General features: G+C 39.9%; 1 protein-coding gene across 1 annotated transcript in view; it reads left to right on the top strand.

Annotated features, from left to right (window-relative positions):
- Positions 1–15,618: 15,618 nt before the first annotated feature.
- The window catches only part of LOC115218901 (zinc finger protein 271), a 15,058-nt gene continuing 12,623 nt past the window's right edge, over positions 15,619–18,053 (top strand). Inside the window, exon 1 of the mRNA XM_029788899.2 lies at positions 15,619–15,774. The gene's annotated coding sequence lies outside the window, so the exon portion shown is untranslated. The remainder of the gene's footprint in view (positions 15,775–18,053) is intronic.

Raw genomic sequence — 18,053 nt, forward strand, 5'->3', positions numbered from 1 at the left:
TATAAATACACGCCGACTGATATATATATATATATACACACACACATATATAAATACTTACACAGGATACGTACAAATATAGACATACGTACACACATACATACATATATACACATATACACACACACACACACACACATATATGTGTGTGTGTGTAATTAAATTTTAAATGGGTTTTATTTTTTTAGATAATAATAATAAAAGTCAAAGACTTAAAAAAAACACGCTATGAAGTTTATTTCTGTGCTTCTCTTAATTTAAATTATTTTATTATTTATTACCACAATTTCTGATTTGATTGTTTTAAATTTAAATTAGATATATTTTTTATTTTTTCCAGTACGCGGATATTACGTGTAAAGCTGAAGAGAGAGAAATTAGGTCAGATTTGCTGTCAAGTCAGACTGGAAGAAGCAAAGTCAAAGATGGTTATTGATTCCACGAAGCTGGTCTTTTTGCGATGTCTTAATTTCTTTATAAATACATCGTCTCTTTTTCCTTCATTGTATGAAATAAAACTGAACCAAAGCTAACTTGTAGTGCTGTTGTTGTTATTTAAACTCATGTCCAATCCCTGGTGAAGCAGATTTTATGTATGATCAAAGTTAAATCCAACCATGACCGTCCTGTCGAGTATTGCATATTTAGTGAGTGTTACCTTATTAGCTTGTCCTATATGTCCTTCCTTTTTTTTCAAGATGATAGTGTGATTTAAGGGAGAGTTAGCTGTTGTTTCTAGCGGTTCGATCTACCGCATAAATGTTCTGTTGGTGAAGCAAATTTATGTATGATCAAAGTTAAATCCAACCATGACCATCCTGTCGGGTATTGCATATTTAGTGTTACCTTATTAGCTTGTCCTATCTGTCCTTCCTTTTTTCAAGATGATAGTGTGATTTAAGGGAGAGTTAGCTGTTGTTTCTAGCGGTTCGATCTACCGCGTAAATGTTCTGTCGATGGTTCGTGTTGTTATCTACGCTGATAAACCTTACATTATCACCGTAGCACCTCCAATATTCGTTTCTCAATTTCCAGCTGTCAAAACCTCAAAATTATAAAACCGGCAACACGGTTTCGATTCCCCGTTGAAGCTGATCACTTGATTCACTAACCTCAAAAAAAAAAAAATTCTCGCGTTTTTAACATTTTTTCCTCCCATTCTCCCTCTAACCCTACATTTCGATTGTCACAAAAGAGAGGAATTGTCAATATTATTGTTATGATGGTGGTGGAAGTGTTGTTTGCTTAACCCAAGATGAGTTCTGATTGGGCAGACTTATGATCAAAAGTATTCCAACCAACCATGACCATCGCATCTTTTTCGGGTGGGGGGAGGCTATTTAGTTCTATCTTATCCGATCTAACTCTTCTTTCTGTAATTCAGTCGGGGTCGATTTAAAAGGTTTGGCGACTATTTCTAGCAAGTCGAACGATCATACGTGGGCGCTTTCAGTGTCTCGTTGCTGTTGTCTAGCCCCATGTTAACCCTGTGCTAGCAGACATGGATCAAAGACATTCAAACCATGACTATCGCATCATTATTTTTTTTTCCATATTAGGGATTATAGGAACCAAAATGTTCCACCCTTTTTTTTTTAAGATGATAGATTGTAATTTGAGAATGATTTAGCTAGTTTATTTAGCAGTTCCTTTGTTGTCATCTGTGAAGGTAGTGACGGTGAAAGATGGGAGATGATGATGATGATGGTGGTGACGTTTTAAGGCATGGTTACATTGGACAGTTGCTCCGGGGACGCCTCACATCTCTGAAGGCCCGATTGTGATCTATAATGCTGCCAATAAATAAATACTATCGGGGCTAGCACATGGAACAATTGCTCAACAGCCCAACGGGGTTAGTGGCCCGATTCTGATTTATGTATGCTGTGGTTTACTATCAATAAATAAATACTAAGGGGCCCTACACATTGATTTGCGGGAGTTCATAATGTTAAGACGACTCTGGTGGGGACGGCAGCGACATCTTATATTATTGACACCTATTTCAGCTACAAACCTACGAGGGAGTCTCACATTACCCAATGAGCTTTTTTTATTTGCTTCATCTGAAAGAAGGGGCAATACCTATAGTCTTTACAGACCTTCCAAGACCGGTGAGACAGACGCCATTAACGTTTCGTTTAATCTTCCAATTGCGAAATTAAATTTCGTGGATATTTGAGTAATGTTAAATATCTACCAAAGCTATATATTTAAAAAAAAAGGGGGCTTGTATTTTCTACAAATCACGTCTCCTCAAACTCAACCTGTCTCAACAAAAAACTGTTTCAAACCTGACGTTCTTCAACAAAAGATGGATTGGTATATAAAACTACTTTCTGCAGTTTAAACGTAATGAAATTTTGAGTGAATATATCTGATTACTGCGGTAAAAAGGGTTAAACAGTAGCGCGTGAAAAACGGCAGAAAAGACCTGGGACAAAATTCCAGAGGATAGAATGGATGGTTATTGGTAAGTGTGAAGGCTGGTAGAGGATAGACAAAAAATGGGTGATGGGAAGAGGAGAGGTAATAGACTGAGGCACAAGACCAGCTAGTTGTAAGGAACAGAAGCCATTGTAGTTTCAGTAATAAAAAAAAAAAGGGGGTAGTGAGAAGACAGCATGTTTGAGGGACAAAAACTAGAGCATGTCTGGGAGATACTTTATGTCAGTTGATCAAAAGCCTTTTTCTGAAAGGTGTCTAAGTTATCCAATGTGTACAGCAATACCTATTTCTTTACTACCCACAAGGGGCTAAACACAGAGTGGACAAACAAGGACAGACACACGGATTAAGTCGATTACATCGACTCCAGTGCATAACTGGTACTTAATTTATCAACCCCAAAAAGATGAAAGGCAAAGTCGACCTCGGCGGAATTTGAACTCAGAACATAACGGCAGACGAAATACCGCTAAACATTTCGACTGACATGCTAACGACTCTGCCAGCTCGCCGCCTTGTGTATAGCAATACCACCACTACCATCATCCCAGATATGGAAGTAGTAATCCGTTGTGGGTTTCACATGAGCTATGTAGAGGGTCAGGAAGTGGTGGGAGCTGAGGTGTTTTCTGGGCCCTGAAGAGAGGGCCTAATTTTTGGGATGTGGCTTTAGAATGTATGTCTACCATGGGAGATCCTTAGTGATAGTGAATCCATTAAGATTTGGAGCATTTTAAGGGATCCAGATACCCTTCATCATTAAAGGGATGTGATGCAACAAGTTTTCCATGAGATTAAATATAAAACTGGTCACCCATGCTTACAGGTAAGTTGTTCATGGCCCATGTCAGCACCACATAACAAGCACTCATGCTGGGGTCACATGACGGGCACTCATGTTGGCACCATGTAAAAACCACTTGTGTCAGCGTCACAAAAGAGACACTCATACAGGTGTCATGTTAGAAGTACAGATGCTGGTGTCACATAAAAAGCACCCAGTACACTCTGCAAAGCGGTTGGCATTAACCGGCTCTAGATCTGAGTTCAAATGTCATGTTTTCATAAGTTTTGAATTAAAATCTTCCACCAAACCTTAGTCACAATTTATGTTCCTAACACTAGCTTAATGATAACCAAGTTATTCTACTAAATTCTTTGTTATATTTAAAATAATTGAAAGAAACACAGAGCGTCTCAACAGAAATATGGTAACAAAAGGGTTAAAATATATAATAGAGAAGCAATTCTTAACCCTTTTGATAACAACCTGGCTGAAACCAACTCTGGCTCTGAGTACAAATGTCTTGTTTTCATAAGTTTTAAATTAAAATCTTCCACCAAACCTTAGTCACAATTAATGTTCCTAACTATAGCTGAATGATAACCAAGTTATTTTACTAAATTCTTTGTTATATTTAAATTAATTGAAAGAAACACAGAGCGTCTCAACAGGAAAAATGATAACAAAAGGGATAAGTAACAGGGATCACAACATTCTCCCAGAAGAGGATGCTACTCAGTTGGAGGACTTAGGACCAGTAGTTTTGAATGGAGGGGATAAGTCAATTACATTGGCTCCCAGTACTTTGTTTTATAGACCCTGAAGGGAAGAAAGGCAAAGTTGACCTTGGCAGGAGTTTTGAAATCAGACAGTAAAAAGCCAAGAGAAATTCCACTTAAAATATTGTCTGATGAGTTAAATTCTGTCAGCTCTCTACTTTAACCCTTTGAGCCCCGACCTCCTGGACTTTATTTGACCACATACCTGGCTTCCTGATGCACTTCACTGGCATGATATGATGATGATGATGATATATATATATATATATATATATATCATCATTATCATCATCGTTTAACATCCGCTTTCCATGCTGGCATGGGTTGGACGATTTTGACTGAGGGCTGGCGAACCAGATGGTTGCACCAGTCTCCAATCTTGATTTGGCAGAGTTTCTACAGCTGGATGCCCTTCCTAATGCCAACCACTCCGAGAGTGTAGTGGGTGCTTTTTACGTGCCACCGGCACGGGAGCCAGTCAGGCAGGTACAGATATTGCATATTGAGAATAACAAGGTAGTCAGAATGTTGGATGGTTATATATATTTTCATTTACATTTTTAGCGCTTTCTTCTGTTACAGGATTTATCAAAAAATGGTTTATAGTCAGTTTGCTTTGCCTTTTTATATAAAACTAGCAGTATCGCCCGGCGTTGCTCGGGTTTGTAAGGGAAATAACTATATAAGCATTTTTAGAGAGTTATAGCCAAAAAATAGCAAAAAAATGCATTAAAAATGGAAAAAAAATGATGGTAAATTTTTTTTTAAATCGTTGACTCATCGTAGACATTTTTAGAGAGTTACTTCCCTTATATAATAGCAAAAAAATGCATTAAATGGGAAAAAATGATGGTAAATTTTTTTTTAAATCATAGACTCATCGTAGATGCGCGCTAATACCCAGAAGGGCTCGATATGAATCACGACTATAAGATACCCGCTTTTGGTTAAACTGCACCGCAAAATGTGGAAGTAGTTAGGAATCTAAATCGTAGGAGACAGACACACAACTTCACTTTTATATATAAAGATTTTGCCCAGCATGCTAATGATTCTGCCAACTCACTGCCTTTAGGCTCAACAAAAATTAAAGAATAGAAAGATCTACTAGCATATCTTCTTCCACCATCTCATTTTTTTTTCGTTGGGGGGTGGGTTCCATTGTAATCTAAAGTTAAGAAAATCTGAACAATGTTGTTGTTTGGCTTTATGAACCTTTACATTCTGAGTTCAAATCCAGCTGAGGCAAAGTTAGTTTTACCTTTCATTCTTCTCTCATGTAATGGTCAAGGGTTGATTTAATGGACAGCTCATCTCCCCTAATTTTTGTGACAAAGTACCCATGTCAGAAATCAGTGTTAACGTTGATGCTGAGGTTCTATGTAACCTTGTGTCTCTTTACATTATTTACATTTGATGGATATTTGTACTCATCTTGTTTATTGTTAACACAACATTTCAGCTGATATACCCTCCAGTCTTCATCAGGTCTCTTGGGTAAATTTCAAACCTGGGTTCTCATTCCTAAGGTATTTTTTGATGTTGTTGTTGTTGTTATTGTTATTATTATTATCATTTATTATTATTATTCAGGTCACTGCCTGGAATTGGACTTGGAATCTTGGGGTTAGTAGCCCGCTCTCTTAACCACTATGCCATATGCCCATGCCATAGTGGTTATGAGTGCGGACTGCTAACCCCAAGATTCCAAGCAGTGGCCTGAACACTAACAATAATAATAATAATACTAATAGTAATAATAATAATAATATCATTGAAAAATACTTTTGGAATGAGAACCCAGTTTCCAAATTTCCCCAAGACACCTGATGAAGGCTGGGGGGTATATCAGCCAAAATGTTGTGTTAACAACAAACAAGATGAGGACAAATATCCATAAAATGTAAATAATGTAAATAATGTACATAATTCCTCATCTCTTAAATATAGAACTTGTGTCTCTTTAAGAGAACTGTTGACCACAGAGACATTATAGAGGAATGACAACCCACCTGTGTGTTTAGGAATGTGTGACCACAATCTACTGCTGTTGACTTTTATTAAAATAATTCAAATATGTCACTGACTGACTTCAGATGGAATGGTCACAACAGGATCCTTCATCCTCTTCTGGATCTGGACCAACCTGGGGTTAAACAACAACACTGAATTTGAACAATGTAGTCCTAGATACACTGACATCAGATGGGATGCTCATGGCTGGAACACCTTTGATCATAAATCTCCCGGATCAAGAAGTCTGGCCTGAGATCAAACCACCATAACGACAACATAAACAGCAACCTTAATAATGACCATACTGGCGATTTTCAAACCCACTTTCACAGTCAAGGTCCAGTGGTTTAAAGTTAACTATCCTTTTCTACTCTAAGCACAAGACCCGAAATTTTGGGGAAGGGGGCCAGTCCATTAAATCGACCTCAGTACACAATTGGTTCCTAATTCATCAACCCCGAAAAGGATGAAAGGCAAAGTTGACCTCGGCAGAATTTGAACTAAATGTTTATTTCTTTATTGGCTACAGGGGGCTAAACATAGAGGGGACAATCAAGGACAGAGAAAGGGATTAAGTCGATTAAATTGACCCCAGTGCATAACTGGTACTTATTTAATTGATCCTGAAAGGATGAAAGGCAAAGCGAACCTCGACGGAATTTGAGGTCAAATATTTATTTCTTTATTGTCCACAGGGGGCTAAACATAGAGGAGACAAACAAGGACGGATGAAGGGATTAAGTCGATTACATTGACCCCAGTGCATAACTGGTACTTATTTAATCGACCCCGAAAGGATAAAAGGCAAAGCTAACCTTGGCGGAATTTGAACTCAGAACATAAAGTCAGATGAAATATCACTAAGCATTTCGTCCAGTGTGCTACCGATTCTGCCAGCTTGCCACCCTTTTAAAGTTAAATATCATCACCATTCATCGAACAGTCAGCCATTAAACTGGAACTTGACATTTATGTTGCAACAAGGTCAACAACAGTAAAGTTTTTTGCTCTTTATATGAAACGGATAATAATGTTTGGAGAAATTTGAGACAGGTATCGTTTTTTAATATGAATGACTAAAGGTCTGTATTTCTTAATGGAAAATTTAGTGATAACAAAAGATGACGGCTGAACAGTTTTGATGAAAATGAAGACACAAATAAAAGAGAGAATGGTGAAGAAAAGATGTGTTTCCATTAATCAGTGTTGGTACAAAATGATACTCTCTTTACTCTTTTACTCTTTTACTTGTTTCAGTCATTTGACTGCGGCCATGCTGGAGCACCGCCTTTAGTCGAGCAAATCGACCCCGGGACTTATTCTTTGTAAGCCCAGTATTTATTCTATCGGTCTCTTTTGCCGAACTGCTAAGTGATGGGGACGTAAACACACCAGCATTGGTTGTCAAGCAATGCTAGGGGGACAAACACAGACACACAAACATATACACACACACTTATATATATATATACATATATACGACAGGCTTCTTTCAGTTTCCGTCTACCAAATCCACTCACAAGGCATTGGTCGGCCCGGAGCTATAGCAGAAGACACTTGCCCAAGATGCCACGCAGTGGGATTGAACCCGGAACCATGTGGTTGGTTAGCAAGCTACTTACCATACAGCCACTCCTGTGCCTATATATACCATTAAGCATTTCACCCGGCACCCTAACATTTCTGCCAACTTGCTGTAATATCTGGAGTTTCTTGTAAAATTGAACCTTTTCCATCCAAACTTATAAAGCAAAACAAAAGCAAATATGAAATAGTTATTGGAAAGTAACTTATCTTCATCTAAGTCTGTCTCACTAACAATTTATGAAGATACTAGCAGTATCGCCTGGCGTTGCTCGGGTTTGTAAGAGAAATAACTATATAAGCATTTTTAGAGAGTTATAGCCAAAAAATAGCAAAAAAATGCATTAAAAATGGAAAAAAAATGATGGTAAATTTTTTTTTAAATCGTTGACTCATCGTAGGCATTTTCAGAGAGTTACTTCCCTTATATAATAGCGAAAAAAATGCATTAAAATGGAAAAAAATTATGGTAAATTTTTTTTTAAATCGTAGACGTGCACTAATACCCAGAAGGGCTCGATATGAATCACGACTATAAGATACCCGGTTTTGGTTAAACTGCACCGCAAAATGTGGGAGTAGTTAGGAATCTAAATCGTAGGAGACAGACACACAACTTCACTTTTATATATAAAGATATATGTCTGTCTATCGATACACAGACTAGCTATGCATTTATCTATATTTATTGCTCTTTTTTCATCTCTCTCTGTGTTTATGTGTGTGTGTGTGTATGAAGTATATATATTTGGATTTGGATTTCTTTGTAGATTAGTAAATAAATCCGTCTGTTTATATATCTATACATCTGTCTATGTCAGTCTGTCTCTCTCTCTATCTATCTATGTAGATTTTTTAATCAATATTTTGTAGAAGCAACAGAGTGACTCGAGAGTCAAGACTTTCATATAGTAACACTTATCAAACTTTTAGAGGAGTGCTAACACTTGAAACTTCCAGTCTTTGAGTCACTCTCTTGATTCCACTAAATATCAATATCAATATCAATATATATATATATTTATACACTCATGTTTTGAGTTCTATTTTTCCTGTTTGCATCACCAAACCTTTGTCTATCTATCTATCTATCTATCTATCTATCTATCTATCTATCTATCTATCTATCTATCTATCAATCTATCTACCTACCTACCTATCTATCTATCTGTCTGTCTGTCTATCTGTCTATCTATTTAAAGCATTCTATAGAGGATTAGTGAAGGGGCAATACAACGATGATCTTGGGACAAAGCGATGAAACCGTCCTGCACGCACTCGTACAATGTCCAACCATTTCCAACCTGCGGGCCTATGTTGAACAACTGCTATTGCGTGTGGGATGAGTCAGTTTATCAGCCGAGTCTATCGTGAATATTGTTGTGCCTCCTTCTTTGAAACAGGAAGGAAGCGCCACTTTCATCGTACTTGTGGCCATGGCGAAAGAATGTGTATGGTGGACGCGTCTGAAAGGTCTAGAGACAAACACTTTCCTCTCTGGTCAATCTCTCATCAGCTTCTTCAAATATCACTTGAAGAGGAAGGTGAGGGTGGAGAGAGAAGTTTTGGCAAGTGAATGTTTCAAAAAATGACGGGTGAATGCAGCAAGGATGGCATGCATGAATGAAGGAGCCATCTTGAGCATGGTCCTATGGACCAAAAAAAAAAGAAAGGGAAAAAGAGAGTCGCTTACTGTAATGTGCTTTTTTTTTGCATGACATTATTGCCCACAGTTACTGTGGTCTTTTCCATAGGCTTTTCTTTCCACGGATAAACCTAATCTGATTTCCCTCTTTACATTGACATTTCTGTGATACATGCTCCCTATTGATCAGCTTTTTTTTTTCCACAATCCCTTGTGATCGAAATTCAACCCACTTTTTTTTTCTCTTTTTCTCCCCACCCCCAAGCTCTACTTTGTATTTTGTCCCCTCTGTGTTCAGCCCTGTGTGACCAATAAAGAAACATATCTATCTATCTGTCTGTCAATCTATCAATCTGTACAATAAGCATCATGTGTCTTCCTAATCCACATAACTGATGACCATACTGCAAGTGGTCATTTGGCTTATTGTCCAATCATATTCTCCTTCAGATTCTGACCCTACTAACTTAAAATTGGTTAAATCATCACCATCATCAACATTGATTTAATGTCTATTTTCCCATGTTTGCATGGGACAGATAGAATTTGCAGAGGCAGAGTTCTTATGGTTGGATGCACTTCTTGTTGCCAACCCTCACTTATTTCTAAGCAAGGTACTATTTTCCCATGGCCAGACATTTTCACATCATAAGCAGAAAGTGTAACCTCTTGAAAGAGCTGTTCTTCACTCCTGCTCCAGAACGTTGGCCGCGGGGTCACTCCAAAAAGCTCTATCTGCGACGATTTCATCTCAATCGAAGGAGAGGGGTTTTCTTCGTCCGGGTTGAGGATCCATGGAATAAACTGCCAGATGAGATAGTGAAGATGCCGACGACCGCTCGGTTCAAAGTCTCTTTTGACAACAAATGGCCTGAACTCTTTGCATGAAAACTACCCCGTACATAACTCCATGTCCCCCTAGATGGCCTTGCTTTTTGCTTTTTGAGCCAAAAAATTAACTTAACTTAACTTAACAGAAGAGTAGAAGTAAACAAAACTGTTTGCATGATGGTGATCGGAATCATCAAATTGTAAACAAGGACAACATCAAATCAGAGAGATGCAGACATACACACATATGCATAGGTACACACATACACATACATACACACACACACACACACACATACACACGTGTGTGTGTGTGTACATATGCACAACTTACAAACAGGCTTCTTAATTCTTAAGCCTGATACTTATTCTATCAGTCTCTTTTGCTGAACTGCTAAGTTACAGGAATCTAAACACATCAGCACTGGTTGTGTGGTTTAGCCAGCCTGTGGAAACTGTTGCTCAAGATGTGACTGCTGTTGCATGCAGACAGATTCAAGGAGCCACAGGTGAAAGCTGGGTGTCAGGTGTTTCTGATCATCATCATCAGCACCATCGTTTAACGTCCATTTTCCATGCTGGCATGGGTTGGATGGTTTGACTGAGGTCTGGAAAGCCAGTGGCTGCACCAGGCTCCAGTCTGATCTTATTTCTTTATTGCCCACAAGGGGCTTAACATAGAGAGGACAAACAAGGACAGACAAAGGGATTAAGTCGATTGTATCGACCCCAGTGCGTAACTGGTACTTATTTAATCAACCCCGAAAGGATGAACGGCAAAGTCGACCTCGGTGGAATTTGAACTCAGAACGTAAAGACAAGACAAAATACTGCTAAGCATTTCGCCTGGTGTGCTAACATTTCTGCCAGTTCGCCGATCTGATCTAGCAATGTTTCTTCAGCTGGATGCCCTTCCTAACACCAACCACTCTGAGAGTGTAGTGGGTGCTTTTTACATGCCACTGGCACAGGAGCCAATCAGGCAGCCCTGGCATCAATCATATTCGTATAGTGCATTTTACATGCCACCGGTATAGGAACCAGTCAGGGGCACTGGCATCGGCCATGTTCGGATGGTGCTTTATACATGCCAGCAGCATGGGAGCCAGTCAAAAGGCACTAGCATCAGACATGTTCGGATGGTGCTTTTTACGTGCAACCAACACAGAAGCCAGGTGAGAAAAAACAAGGTGAGTATGCCTTGCTGGATCAGCCATGTCAGCATGCATAAAGAATGTGGTGTGAATGAGCCGTGAGAAAAACTGTTTCTGAAGAATCAGATGTTATCTGCAAGAGAGAAGACTAGATTTGTATGGATGATGGTAGGAGCATAGAAAAGTGCTGAGAGATCACAGTGGGACAAGGAAACCTAGGAAGACATCGAACAGAAGTTGGTGAAAGCTGATCTAAAGATGCCGAACCTTGCAGAAGAGATTGACAAGTGACTGTGGCAACTGGTAACGCCATAGACATACCGTGAAGGAGAAAACTGATTCTATTGAGCAAGAATTGCAGAAAGAATGCTTGTGATGCGTGAGTTGGTGGCTGAGATGCTCTTACTGCAGTCACCCCCCTCACCCACCCCCACTGATCCTCCTCTGCCTCTGCCTCTCCTCCAGTGATCTCTCTCCTCTCAGCCTTCCCACACAAGATACTTCATCCTCTACTTTCTCTTTCTCTTTCCCTCTCTCTCTCCTTCTCCTCCTCCTCAACCTCTCCATGCAAGATATTTTCACTGCTTTTCTCTTCAGCTCCTCCCTACCTCTATGGTGTCCTCCTCCTCCTCCCTCCAACCTCTCCTTATCTCACTCCATTCGTCCTCTCCTCTCTCCTCTACCTCTACAATGCTTTTCAGCATTTCTCTTTCTCTCTCTCTCTCTCTTTCAGCCTTTCTTACTACATCCTCCCTCTGCTTCCTCTTTCTCTCTGTCTCCCCCCCCCCCCCCCGATGCTTTCTCTACATTTAAACTCTGCTCACCCCCCACCACCTGTGTGATACTTTCCAGCCTCCCTAACCCCACCCATCCCCACTTTCCCTCACTGCACACTTACATCACTCCTCCCCCTTTACCTCCCTTTCTCTCTCACCATTCTTTCCTCACGGCTTCTCCCCCTCTTCAACACCCTCCCTGACCTACCCCCATAATTCCCTCACTCTTCTTTCCAACCCCCTCATCCCCACCCCCATCTGTTTCTCTCTTTCATAAATAAGGGATGACCCTGGACCCCCTCACCCTTACCACTCAGTCCCTCCCTTTTTTACTAACACTTGATATTAATTCCTTCCCTTTGCTTTGTCCCTTTCAGACCCACTCCCTCCTCTATTACTATCTGTTCAACTACCCACCCCTGTCACAATTATAGAGCTGAATGTGTATGTATGTATGGATGTGTATGTGTGTGTGTGTATATATGTATGATGTATGTATGGACATGTATGTATATTTGTATGTATGTATGTATGTATGTATGTATATGTGGCATTATTCAGTTTTATTTCAAGATTTCTTGCCAATAGAGAAAGAACCAGTTTCTAACCTAGCTCCAAGGCTCCTTCATTGGAATTTCAACATCAACAACAGGGTATTTTTGTATATGTGTATGTAAGTATATGTGCAAATTTGTATGTTTTGCTTTATGTATATATTCTCATGCATATAATTGCATGTCTAGAAATGCTCATATGTAATTAAATGATAAACTTCTGGAAAGTTTTACACATTTCACTGTTCCAGTGATGGATTGGATCTGTAGTCTTCAAATTAACTTTCTCTTTTCTAGTTTTGAGCAGTTTAATTTCTCAAGATTGGTATTTAGGTAGTGTGTTACATATTCCAGTATGCATGTGTGTGTGTGTGTGGATGTATGTGTGTGTGTGTAGGATGGATAAAGTTCAGGAAGTTATCAACCTCTGTTGGCATCAAAAGGCTTCTCTCACTGAATGAAAAGGCAAATTGTATGAATCATGTGGCGTATGAATAGCAATGCCACATGGTGTGGTGAGATGTGGGCCCTAAATGCAGAGCCCATGCAAAAGTTGTCAGATGTGCATCATCAGTGTTCACATACAACAAAGTGCAAATGTGTAGAGAGTAAAGTAAGGAACAAGAGGAATCAGATGTAGTGTGCAAAAAAGACTGGTTTTCTGGTCATGTGATGAGTTTGAGTGTGGCTGTATGCAAAAGCTGGCATTGGGACCTGATACAATTCTACAGATCCTGTCAAAGGTTGTTGTTATTGTTGTATATCCATAACACTCCTGTTTGAGCAAGCCTATAGGGTAGAGGTAGTTTTTTTTTTTTAATTAGCTAGGAGTCTCCATAGGCCTGCCTTAGGAAAGCTCTGGCTTCTCAAGTCTTATGGGGTTACTAACCCATATCATCATATATGTATTGAAGGGGGGGAGACCCCCTTTGGACACGAATGACCATGGGATTGCACCTAGAAAGTTACCCTCTGAGGTACAAGTCCGGGCAAAGTAGTTTATGGAAGGCCAGCAGTCACCCATGCATACCGGTCTCCCCTCTCCACACCACCAGTGATATCCAAGGGGAAGGCAAAGGGGCCGATACAGCTTGGCACCAGTGATGTCGTAACTCATTTCTACAGCTGAGTGAACTGGAGCAACGTAAAATAAAATGTCTTGCTCGAGAACACAACTTGCAGCCTGGTCCAGGAATCGAACTCACAACCTCACGATCATAAGCTCGACGCTCTAACCACTGAGCCATGCGCCTTCACATATATATATGAATATGCATTCTTAATTGGATGTATTATATTGCAAGCACTTGTATTCCACCCACATGTAACAAGAAAACTTTTCACAAACCCTGCCCCAACAAACCAAACTACATCTCTTCTCTTTTTTTTATGTATACATATATATATCATCATCATCATTTAACGTCCGTTGTCCATGCTGGCATGGGTTGGACGGTTTGACCAGGGCTGGCAAGCTGGAAGGCTGCACCAGGCTCCAATTTGATCTGGCAGAGTTTCTACAGCTGGATGCCCTTCCTAACGCAAACCACTCCGAGAGTGTAATGGGTGCTTTTTACGTGCCACCGGCACGTGTGCCATTTGTGTGACACCGGTATCTGCCACGACTGCGATTTTGCTCGGCTTCATGGGTCTTCTTCTTCTCAAGCATGACATAATGCCAAAGGTCTCGGTCATTGCCTCCGTGAGGTCCAACACACACACACACACACATACACACACACTCTTACATGCATACATACGCGTTATTTTTGTTCTTTAGCCTTCTATCGACCTTGATCCAGCAAAGTTATTATCAAAGCCATTTCAGCCGTGACTCTCTCACTCATTTAAATACAAGGGTATCTAAGAAAATCTATTGTCTCCGTTTAGGTCGCTATTTCTAACAAGCCGAGCAACCACGCAAGAGGTCCCCTCTTTAGCTGTTTCTCTTGGCGCAGACGTGCGCGCGCGCGTAGATGCGTGTGTGTGAATGCAAATGTTCGTTTAGCTATGTATTTCTGTGTATATTAGATGCACGTGAACAAACGTGTGTGTATATATGTATGTATGTATGTATGCATACGGGTATTTGTTCATGAGTGTATGTGACAGCTGTTCGTAGATAGATGTGTGTGTACAATTGTATGAGCGTACTTTTAAATATGTGTGCGTATATGCAGTAGAATTATTGTGCGCGTGTGTGTATTTATGCGTGTATGTATATGTCTAATGTGATGTGTAATAAGTATGCGTGGATATGTGTGTGTATGTGTCTAATTAGCGAGTGTTAATTTAAATATGTGTGCGTATGCGTAGGTGGTCTGATGTAGGTAGATGTATGTATATATGTATGTGTGTGGCTGTAAAAATGTGTGCATGTGTACAATTGAATAGGTGTGTGTGTGTGTGTGTGTGTTGCTAGTGCATACAAATGTGTGTGTGTTGCTTGCGTATAGAAATGTATGTGAATGCGCAAATGTGTGTAAATTGATGTATCTGTGAGATTGCGCAAATGTGTGTGTGTGTGTGTGATTGCGCAAATGTATGTTGATGTGTGTGCGTGTGTGTGTATATATATATATATATGTAAGGGTGTGTGCGTGTGTATCTATACATATGTAAGGGTGTGTGCGTGTGTGACGTAGGTTGATCTGAGGTTGTAAAAAGTATATATGTCAGGGGAGATAATAGATGCCATCTTGAAACCCGGTTTGGTCGACATTAAGGGTCTAGAAATACGGCTCGCAAATGGACACTAAGGATTGATAACACTAAATATGAATTTTAAAAAATAGAAAAATATTAATAATAGCGACAATATTTGATGACAGTCGAATTGTTCATGACACGTGGGTATTTTAAATTTAATTAAATGTTTGATTAGTTTGAACGTTCAAGGGAGACAATCATATCGCCAGTGAGGAGAGTACGGATGGGGGGGGTTATGGTATTACGTATGCATATGTATGTATCTATCTTCCTCTCTATAGACATATACGTATATTTACCTATGTCTCTGTATATGTAGGTGTGTGTGGATGTGTGTGTGTGGTGAAAGAGTAAGCAAAGTTAAATCTATTGCACTGCTGGGGTACACAATTTGCACTGACACCGTTTGTCTGTCTGTGAGTCTGGCTGAGCTCTGGTCACGTCTATTTAAAAAATTGCCAATATTGAAGTGATCAAAAGAGGCCATCGGAAAGGTAAGCGTTTTAGAAGTGTTCTTAGCTTTTGGCCATGTAGTTTATGTGTGCATATGTGTATGTGTGTGGCTGGTTTCTGTGAAGACATTTTGGTTGGAGGTGATCTGTGTGTGTCGGATGGGGAGTGAGAGAGGAAGACAGTAGCAGGAGAGAGGGAGGAAGGGGGTGTCAGGCACAGGCAGAGAAGGAAGGGAGGGAGGGAGGCAGGGAAAGGAAGGGGGAACAGTCACAGGAAAAAGAGGAGGGAAAGGTTGATAGATAGAGAGAGGGGAAGGGAGGAAGAGGCGCAATGAATGAATAAAAAGGAGGTGACATGTAGAGAGAGAGAGAGAAAGAAAGAAAGAGAAAGAGCGAGAACGATTTAGAGAGGACAGGATAATTATGGGAGAGAGGAAGTGACAGATTTGAAAAGAAGGAGGCAAAAAAAAAATTAGAAATGTGATGGGCACACAGGAAGTAAGAGGGGGGGTGAATGACGCAGAGAGAGATTGAGAGGGTGAAAGGACAGATATATAGACAAAGAAAGGGTGGGAGGAGAAGAAGAGAAAGACGAACGCATCTATCATTCTCTCTCTTTGATTGGAAAGAAAAGGCAGACAGGAAGGAGGGAGGTGGAGAAGCCGTGACTGACGAAGTGAAATAAAAGATAGAGTTAACAATAGGAGGAAGGGGTGAGGTTTTTTGATTGAAGGGACTGAGTGAGGTGGGGTGGAGGGGTGAATTAAGGAGGAAGAGGAAAGTGTCAAGTGTGATGGGAATAAGCTGGGGATGGCGACGAAGGACGTGAAACCTTACACTCACCTTTCACTGTCGTCTCGTCGTTTTATCGCCACTCATCTCTTTTCTTCCTGTCTTTCTCTCCTCTCTGACTTTTTCATTCTGTTTTCTCTCACACAATGTAAACAAGCACCTGTCAACTGACCGTTTTAGGATTCTGGTAAAACCCGTCGCTGGCCCTTCATACGCGAACCGTCGATGATATTGTCGAATTTTGAACCATCATCGCCTAATATGTCATGTTGGAATAATGCATTCGTTTCGATTTTCAAATATTCTCCCACCTTGCAAACCCCGAAACGATGAATGTCACGAAATCTCGTGTATCTTTTTGCCACTTATAAATTTGTGTATGTTTAGTATAAAGTTAGAAATCAATAACTATCGAATGATTAGTGACGGGCGATCGCATGGTGGGTTCACCAGAGCAGCAGGCTAATAATACTTGCAATAAGTATTTAGCTTCGTCCTTCATTTCAAATACCAGCAGGCTCGACTTTACTTTGTTGTCCTCTACTAAATAAAATACCTACCACTTACATAGACGATTTACTATACTCCCATCTTCTAAAAATGTGTCGTCTTGGCAGGCACCCTTGCTTTCTAATTCTTCTTAACCGAATTTGTCCTTTAAAAAAAAACCTCTTAAAGGGTCGTCTAATTTGTGAATAGTCCATATTTTAAATTTTCTGCAAATCATATATATATGTATTTATTTTTTCAATTTTGTTACAAGAAATATTTATCAATTACTCAAATCCGTAAAAATCTTACTCGTATTTTTAATATTTTTTTATTACTTGGTCAGCCCTAGTTGAGCACGCTGTGACCATCACACCTTTTACACTTCAAACAACCGTCTAAAAAGGCTGTAATTTGAGGGAGATTTCGCTGTTATTTCTAGTCGCAGGATCGACCGCGCAAGGGCTTCCACGTTGGCTAAGTAGTCCAGCAGGTTTTATTGTAATTCGATAAGGGTAAGGGGTCTGCTTGCACCTTTTATCCCTTTAAGTATCCGAATAATTGACTTTACTCCTTAGATTAACGTTAAACACCTCATTCGTAATTATCGAATTAAACACACACACACATACATACAGCCATACATACATACGTACATATACATAACAAATGATTAATCTAAATGCACGCATGATGCCTAGTTATTTGTTATGACAGTGTTGGTTTATTCTTATTTTTATTGTTATTTTAATTACCCGTTGCTTGTTGCCCAAATATACCTGATGCACCCAGCTCTTTTACTGTTTTTTTTTTGTTTCCTACCCCCCCCCCCCAAGTCCTGTACCGAAGAACTTTATTCAGTGTCTCCACCTTTTTTTTATACTGAAATGCGTCGGACACAATGTCATAGAAAACTAATTATACCCGGGTCGCTGCACTTTGCAAGAACACTGCAGCAGTCGGGTCTTAAGTCCCCTTGTCCGCCCTTAAAGTGCAAGCAACACTAAGGAAATTCGTTCAAGGTTCTCAACCGCAGTTTT

Source organism: Octopus sinensis, linkage group LG14 (assembly GCF_006345805.1).
Source record: "Octopus sinensis linkage group LG14, ASM634580v1, whole genome shotgun sequence".
Classification (NCBI taxonomy): Eukaryota; Metazoa; Mollusca; class Cephalopoda; order Octopoda; family Octopodidae; genus Octopus; species Octopus sinensis.